Here is an 8634-nt window from a genome sequence, read left to right on the forward strand (position 1 = left end):
ATGGTTACCTACGGGCTGGCCTTGAGTAGTGAGGAGACAATCCACACCTATAGGAGCAGCGCTAATAACCTTTTTGGACGTGGATGCCGAGTCCGCCCTGAACGATCCTAAACGTCCCCATTCCTACTATTTTCTGAGGGAAAGATGGGATGGATCCCAGGCCAGGATAATCCTTCTAAATGGGAAAGGATTTCCTTAGAGGAACCTACATATAAAACTAAGTCGGAATTTATGAAGGGTCTGAGACTTTTATTTTACCTGCAGACTAACAAGTTAGCCTGCCACACTTTTATTTATGTGTACCATGATATATATTTTTATATAAATATATATCAATCTAATAGACCTATATACATATATGTGACTATTTGTGTATATATACATATACACAGAAAAAAAAATGAGACTTCTGTGTCAGAGACAAAGACCATTGATTGCTCTCAGCAAAAGCAGTGTGACGTTTGGACAATATTGCCCTCAGGGCTATGCAGTGAGGGCTAAATGAGGGCTCTGCATACAGTGGGGAGCATTATTAGAGAGGATTCCCACAGTTAGGAAACTCTGATTTTGCATCAGAGGGCTACTGGTGGCCTGCATATCATCTCCTCAGGAAAGAGAAAAAACCTAACTGTAATCTGGAATTGAAGCTACTCTTCTTTGGGTAGAGGAAGAGGAAGTCTTTATCTTTTCCACCTTGAAATATCTCTAGGGAGGGAGATGTTGACAAGTTTCAGTATCCCAGAATGTCTCCTTATACAAATATTCTCTTTATTATTATTTTAAGTGTTTTTTTAAATTGAGGTATAATTGACATATAACATTATATTAGTTTCAGGTATACAATATAATAGTTTGATATTTGTATATATGGCAAAATGTTCACCACAATAAGTCTAGTTAATACCTGTCAGTATGCATAGTTACAACGAAATCTTTTTCCTTGTGATGACAACTTTTAAGATTTTCTCTCTCAAACAAATTTCAAATATGCAATACAGTATTATTACCTATAGTCACCACATCCCTGGGACTTATTTATTTTAAAACTAGAAGTTTGTAACTTTTGACTCCCTACACCCATTTCTCCCAGCCCCTCCACCTCGTGCCTCTGACAGCCACCAATCCATTCTCGGTATCTATGAGCTTGGGTTTTTGCTGTTGTTATTGTTGTTGTTGTTTTAAATTCTACATATAAGTAAGATCATATGGGTTGTTGTTTTTTTTTTTCGGTACGCCGGCCTCTCACTCTTGTGGCCTCTCCTGTTGTGGGGAACAGGCTCCGGACGCATAGGCTCAACGGTCATGGCTCATGGGCCCAGCCGCTCTGCGGCATGTGGGATCTTCCCGGACCGGGGGCACGAACCCGTGTCCCCTGCAATGGCAGGCGGACTCTCAACCACTGCGCCACCAGGGAAGCCCGATTTCATTCTTTTTTGTGGCTAAATAGTATACCATGCTATATATATACCACACCTTCATTATCCATTTGTCCATTGATGGACATTTAGGCTGCTTCCACATCCTGGCTATTGAAAATAATGTGTCAATGAACATGGTATTACCAAACTCAGGTTCAGCTGCTCGCTGCTCAAAAGCCAATACAAAGACGAATGTTGGTTAGAAAAGGAGAGGTTGCTTTATTCAGGAGGCTGGCAACCTGGGGAGAAGTGGGCTTGTATCCGAGAACCAACTCCGAAGATTCTGCCCAACCATGAAAGTTTTTAAAGGGAGAAAGGGGAAGCTAGTCACTATTAATCATTCAGGGAGGGGGCCACAATCTTCGTCATCTTTCACTGTGTGCAGACTTGCTGAATACTTGTGATCTTTCTTTAGATGCTATCTTGTTCATGCAGTTTGCTCACAAGATTACTGGAGGGGAATCTGGGGAGAAGATCTAGTCCACCGTTAATTACTTATTCATCATTTCTACTTCTTTAATTTAAGAAAAGAATCAACACATTAAGCAAGGCATTGTGTGATCAAAAGATTTGAAGGGTGTGCTTGGTCCAGAGGTTAGTGAAGCATGAGGGCACCTGGTGTAAAGGTTAAGTTAAAATATAGCTTTGTTAAATACTGTTTGATTCCATTTATATGAGGTACCTAGAATAGTCAAATTCATTGAGTCAAAAGGTACATTGGTAGATGCCAGGGGCCGGGGGCGTGGGGGAAGGAGGAATGGGGAGTTAGTGTTTAATGGGGACAGAGTTTCAGTTTAGGAAGGTGAAAAATTCAAAAGATGGATGATGGTGAGAGTGGCACAACAATGTGAATGTACTTAGTGCTACTGAACTGTACAGTTACATATGGCTAAAATAGTATGTTTTATATTATGTGACTTTTACCATAATAAAAAAACATTATGTGTGTGTGTATATATATATAACTATTGTTAAAGTCATACGACACAGGGCCTCCTGAAAAGAGCTGCTTACAATGGGGGAACATACATCTTTTCAAATTAGTGGTTTCATTTTCTTCAGATAAATACCCAGGAATGGATTTGCTGGATCAAAAATTCTTAATTTGGCTGTAAATGTCTTTGCTTAGAGAAGCCAGATAGTTCAGAAATGTGCAATGTTCATGGAGAATTGCCTCTCAACAGAAACATGGAGGCAAAATAAAAAAGCTCCTCCCTCAGTAAAAGTCCCTTTAGTTATACACAGCCTTTCAAGAACATTTTATATAATTATACCACCTTATATAGTAGCATTTTGGAGAATAGAAGTAAGGGAAAGTGTGACTGACTTCCATGTTTCTTCCTCTGTATTGACCACATGTGGGACGCAACATTCTATTAAGGAACACTGGAGTTCAGGTGTTCCATCCTGCAACCATCAATAACATGAACGGCGGTCAGAGGAATGGCAATAACGTGTAATGTGAAAGAACATCTGCCCGGTGGACGACTCAACGGAAGATATGAGATAAACTCCTTCTTTCTCAAGGGATGCTGGAAGAATGGGACTCGTGGAGCAGGGGAGACCTACACTTGGAGTACAAGGATGCTCTCATTTGCTCCAAGGTGAGCTGGCTTGCTGAATTCTTCTCCTTGGCCTAGAGGCTGGACCATCCCCAATCAGAGGAAGCCCAGCCTGAAAATCTCCACTCACCCTCTTCAGACCTAAACACTTTTGACTTACCTGCAGGTGGCTCTTTTGCTAATGACTGTCTCCCTGGGCTTCACTAAAAGGAAGACGGAGGGCTTGTTTCTCCTGAGGGTGTGTAGGAACTCTTCCCTGAGAATAAACCCCTTCTTGGCAGTGCAGTCGTGCAGGTCATCAGCACACTCCTGCCTCAGTGTGGCTGACCTTCTCCTGCCTGACACTGGCAAGGCCCTCAGATTGTCAGGCTGCAGCCCGAGTTTTCCAGTCTCTGCCCAGTAGCTCACCCAACTCTTCTGTTATTTCCTCTATCTGCACAAGAGGTCCAGTATCTAAATCGCTATTGTAGGTGATGAGGGCATTTTGGCTTCTGAACCCAATTTCCAATGTGTGTGGTCAGGGGATTCCCAACACCACCACCAAGCAATACTTAGGACACCAGCCAGGTGTCCTACAAGTCAACACGATTCTAACATGATCCGCCGTGAGATAGTATCAGACCACAAAACACCAGTTGCGAGCCCAGGTTGTTACCTCTGCTTCTGACCCACTGGCTATAAGTCTGAGGTCCCCAGAGCCCCCTACTTGGGTTTCATTAATTTGCTGGAACAGCTCACAGAACTCAGGAAACCCATTTACTCACTAGATTACCAGTTTATTACAAAGAATACTAAAAGATACGAATCAACAGCCAGAATGAAGAGATACATAGGGCGAGGTCCAGAACAGAGGAGCTTCTGTCCTCACGGAGTTGGAACCCGTGGAAGCATTCCGGTTCCCCAACCTGGAAGCTCTCAAAACCCTCTCCTTTTGGGTTTTTAGGGAGGCTTCATTACCTAGGCATAACTGTTTGAATCATTGGCCATTGGTGATTGAACTCAATCTTCAGCCCCTCTCCCCTCCCTGGAAATCAGGGGATGAACTGAAAGTTCCTCTATTCATGGTCGGTTCCCCTAGCAACAAGTTCCCATCCTTAGTCACCTCATTAATATAAACCCAGTTGTAGTGGAAAGGAGTTTATTATGAATAACAAGAAACCTATTTTACCTTTATGGCTGTGAAGCAATTTCAGGAACTGAGGACAAGCGTTCAAAAGGGTTTGGGGATCCGTGAGCCAGGACAAAGACCAAATACATATGAGAAATACAGAGAAATACCTTTTGGTCATCTAATGACCAAATACATATTTCTTATATGTACTACAATATTGCAGAGGGTAAAAATAATCTCATGAGGTATAAGGATGGGGCTAATCTTCATTTGAACCATATGAAATTCTTTTCTTGACAGTCAGAAAACAGTTAAGTATTGGCAATTTCATATGATTCACCTAATGGTTCTTCCTGCCTCAAAAGGCAATGTAGGGCACGTCAATTCCCCAAGTCAGCTACACTCATTCGATTTCCATGATTTCAGCAAAGCACATACACAGAGGACTCAAGCGTGTATCTCCAGCTCCTGCTTCTCTCCTGACCCATTGGACATCCCCATTTGGATGTCACAGATGCACCACAAAGTTGCTAATATGTCCCAGTTAAAATCACCCTTCCTTCCTTTTCTCAGACCTACTCATTCTGTATTCTTTATGGCACATGGCTCCAATGTCTACCCAAAGTCACCCAGGTCTACCCAGGAGACTTCTTGGCTGCTGTTTCCTTAATCTTCACCTCCACTCGATAGACACACGTATTAATAATGTCTCCTTAGCAGTGGTCAGTCAATTTCCTACTTCCCCACTGCCCTCTTCTAAGCCTACATTGGCCCATGCAAGTGTCCTGGGGCCATCTTGTTTCTCACTTGACTCTTTTTCAAGGCCTCCTACCAGGTAGTCCTCCATCCCCACAGGCCTTCTAGTCTTTGGGATCCATACCACCTGAGTTTTCTTTCTTTCTTTTTGTAATAGCTTTTTTTCTTTAACTTTTTTATATTGGAGTATAGCCGATTAACAATGTGTGATAGTTTCAGGTGCACAGCAAAGCAACTCAGCCATGCATATACATGTATCCATTCTCCCCCGACTTCCTTCCCATACAGGCTGCCACATAACATTGAGCAGAGTTCCCTGTGCTATACAGTAGGTCCTTGTTGTACACAACCTGAGTTTTCACCAGTTAATAGTTACAAGTAACTGATTACTACTGTTAAAAATGACCAAAGAAGACAACTTAGGTGACACAAACAAACTTTATTTGATACTTCATGAAGTGAACAGTCAGAACGTCAAAATGGGGCGGAATGCAGGAAGCTTTTGTAGGCTAAAGAAGGAACAAGGAAGTAAGTAGAGACCCCAGAGTTGGCTTCGTGTTTGGGGAACCACCTTTCTGATCAAGTGGAACATTTCCAGGGACACAAAAGTTGTCTAAGTTTTGCTTTGCTGACATGGCACCCTGTGCAGAAGCAGCTCCATCTTGGGCCAAGAAACTTATTTCAACACTGCACAGGAAGAACGATGTGCAACGCTATGCTCCCAGATGGCTGCAGCTGGGCAGAAGGGGGAAACGTGATCCTTCATCTTTCTGGAAGGGGAAATGATTTTTAACTGTCAGAAATCTAATAAAAAATTAAAAGTACATAAAATCAGTTACATAAATTATAAAACATAAGTCATGATTCTATTTGTTTTGTGACAACTTAAAAAATGACTAATTTTTCATCAATGTAGAAATAAATACGGATCACTACAAGTGGTTGTTCCCACTTCCTCCCTCCTCTGCAAATATTATACTCACCCTGGGCCTGTGGTTGGAATTCAGTATTGGAAGTGGAGGAAGCTGGAGGGAGTGGAGGGCAGGAAGAGAGGATCCAGATGGAAAAGGTGGGAAAATGTCAGAGAGAAATTTCCCTTGTGCCCAGTTTCGCTCAGAGCTGCTTCTGCCTGGAGCTCTACAACAAAAACGGTTCAGAAAGGAAGCCAAAGAGAAAAAACTCTTTTGTGAAGCTTTCCAGGTGTAGACATGTCTGAAAAGTGATTGTGTTTCTTCCCAATCATGCAGGTCCACGGTCACCCAGGTCCAATCAGCACAAAGACTGAGATGATAAACATACGTCACAGAAGTTTCTGGACTCCAGGCCTCTTTTCAGAGACAAAAAATGCTTGAAATATACGGTTCCTCTCTGGAGGTTTTGTTCATCGCAGGCCCATGTTTTACTAACTGTCAGTTGGGGAAGCAAAGGCAGGAGTCGGCACCACGTCCTGAGGATCTATCTTCTGGGGATTTCAGGAGACACCAGGGAGTGCTGTGAGCTATGGGGAAACATCCCACATCTGCCCTGGAGGAGCAGTTCATCTGGCTACTGTATTTTGTATAGCAACAACAGTGTTTCAATCAGATAGATGTTCTCCTACTTTCATTCATCCAGGTAGTCCATTTCTGCCCAGTCAGGCAGATTGGCTGAACAGAAAGACTGGCCTGTTCATCCCAGGGTCTGGAAATGCCAAATGTATTTCTTTTAAATCCTGGACTGCTTTTCACTGAACGAGGCCAAGCCTCCATCCAGAAGGTTCTGCTTGGCAGTTAAGCCAGGTCGTGCACCTGGGCTGCTAGGGGTCGGGACCTCGTGTTGGGCTGTGAGGGCTGGAGGTCCCCCATTCGCCTCTACCATGCAGTGAGCCAGGCTGGAGCAGTGGAAAGAGCATGGGGTTTACAGACAGTTTCTAGCAACGTTCCTTACTAGTGTTGTGACTTCTTTCTCGTCGTTAGCATTCAGTGCATTGTTAGCTATTATTATGAACAAGTATTAGAGGCCGAATGTCACCAGCACTAAGGCACTGTTGTCCTCTTGTCCCTTGCTACTTACAGATTGGTGCATAGATTGGTGCATCTTCATCACCAGGGAGCTTATTAGAAATGCAGACTCTCAGGCCCCACTCTAGAATGATGGAATCAGAATCTGTGTTTTGGGCTTCCCTGGTGGCACAGTGGTTGAGAGTCCGCCTGCCGATGCAGGGGACACAGGTTCGTGCCCTGGTCCGGGAAGATCCCACATGCCGCGGAGCGGCTGGGCCCCTGAGCCATGGCCGCTGAGCCTGCGCGTCCGGAGCATGTGCTCTGCAACGGGAGAGGCCACAACAGTGAGAGGCCCACGTACCAAAAAAAAAAAAAAAAACCAGAATCTGTGTTTTCTCAAGATCCCAGGAGGTTTCCACGTGAACAGTCTGAGAGGCCCTGAGGTCTAGTGGTCAAGCTTCCTGCCTCCCTGAAAGGGCCGACACACCCACTCTGCTTTATTCAGAAGGACAGTCTCTCCGAGTGTTCTCCTTGTGGCGAACAGTCTTCCTACAACCCACATCTGGACACGTGGTCAAATCAAATATGAACTGACTTAATGGGGTCAGTGGGACAGGATATTTGATGCTGAGATTGACCATCACCATATTTAACTCCCATTTCATAACCATTTTGCTTTCTTCTTTCTGAAAAGGGTGGAGAATTATTTCAAAACAGTCCACCTCCCCAGCTGAGTCATGGATGAGGCTGTATGGTAGCTTTTTATACACTTCTCTGCCAAAACGTTTTTTTTAAGGAAAAAAAAAAAAAGAGTCCCTACCAGACACACCCTGGGAATCTGTTCCCTTCCCACCTGGCTTCTGGAGGTCAGTCGCTGCACAGATGGAGCTGGTCCGTGTGGCCACCTGGCCTCCCTTTCAGTGAATGTCACAGATTCTGCCTATTAAGTGCCCCTTTCTTACACCTGCACATGCAGGACACTGAGCCATTTGCAACAGCAATTTTTGAATGTGACCCACAATGCATCCTTGCAGCAACTCTCCATCAAGACACACTGAATTAGAGGCAGAGGCAGCTGCTGCTCCTAAAACCCAAGTTCCCAGTCCAAGGCCTCTGCCGACCATCTGTGACACCATGGAGACCCTGTTTAGAATCAGCAATGTTGCCTGGACCGTAAGGGGTGACTCTGAAGGTGTGTGCAAACAGAGATCTCACTCGTGTTTGGTTAAAATTTCCTATTCTTCCCATTTTCTATCCTAAAAAGCTGTTTATGTCCACTGTGTGAAACTTTCAGCAGGAGTGGCCTTCATCCCATACTCTTGGCCAAGAGCTGTGCAATTCGTGGGCTGCATGGGAATTGGTCTGAGACCAGTGGAATCAAGGAAGAGGCTGGCTGTGGGTTCTGAAGATATGTCAGCGGGGGGTTGGTCGTTTGCAGGTAATAGAAACCCAACTCACACCAACTCAGGTTAGCTTAGTAACTGGGAAGAGTGCTGAGTGGCTCACAGGTAGGAGAGAGAGTTGAGAACCAGGGTGTTGGGAACTCTAATAGGAGATGATGTAATGCTTCCAGGAATTTCTCTCCTTGATGTGTGTGTGTGTGTGTGTGTGTGTGTGTACATACACTCAGGCTGACTTCCTCTTTGCCACGAGATGATGGTTGCAAGGAGCTCTTTGACTTGTTTTTCCCTTGTATGACCCTAAGGGGTCAGCAAATCATTGGCCTGGTGGCCTATTTTTGCACACCCGCAACTCCACACATGGCAAGCTAGGAATGGTTTTAAATTTTTAAAGAGTTGTAAGAC

At 44.3% G+C, this 8634-nt stretch overlaps 1 long non-coding RNA gene across 2 annotated transcripts; it reads right to left on the reverse strand.

The window, feature by feature from the left end:
• Positions 1-5266: 5266 nt before the first annotated feature.
• LOC117202265 (uncharacterized) lies at positions 5267-6447 on the reverse strand. Of its 2 annotated transcripts, none has more exons than XR_004484497.2 (2): positions 5831-6447; positions 5267-5617 (listed from the first exon to the last, which is right to left on the reverse strand). It is a non-coding gene; the product is annotated as an uncharacterized LOC117202265 (long non-coding RNA). The 2 variants fall into 2 exon arrangements; XR_004484496.2 differs by having other exon boundaries at positions 5267-5651.
• Positions 6448-8634: the final 2187 nt, after the last annotated feature.

This window comes from Orcinus orca, chromosome 5 (genome assembly GCF_937001465.1).
Source record: "Orcinus orca chromosome 5, mOrcOrc1.1, whole genome shotgun sequence".
Lineage (NCBI taxonomy): Eukaryota > Metazoa > Chordata > Mammalia > Artiodactyla > Delphinidae > Orcinus > Orcinus orca.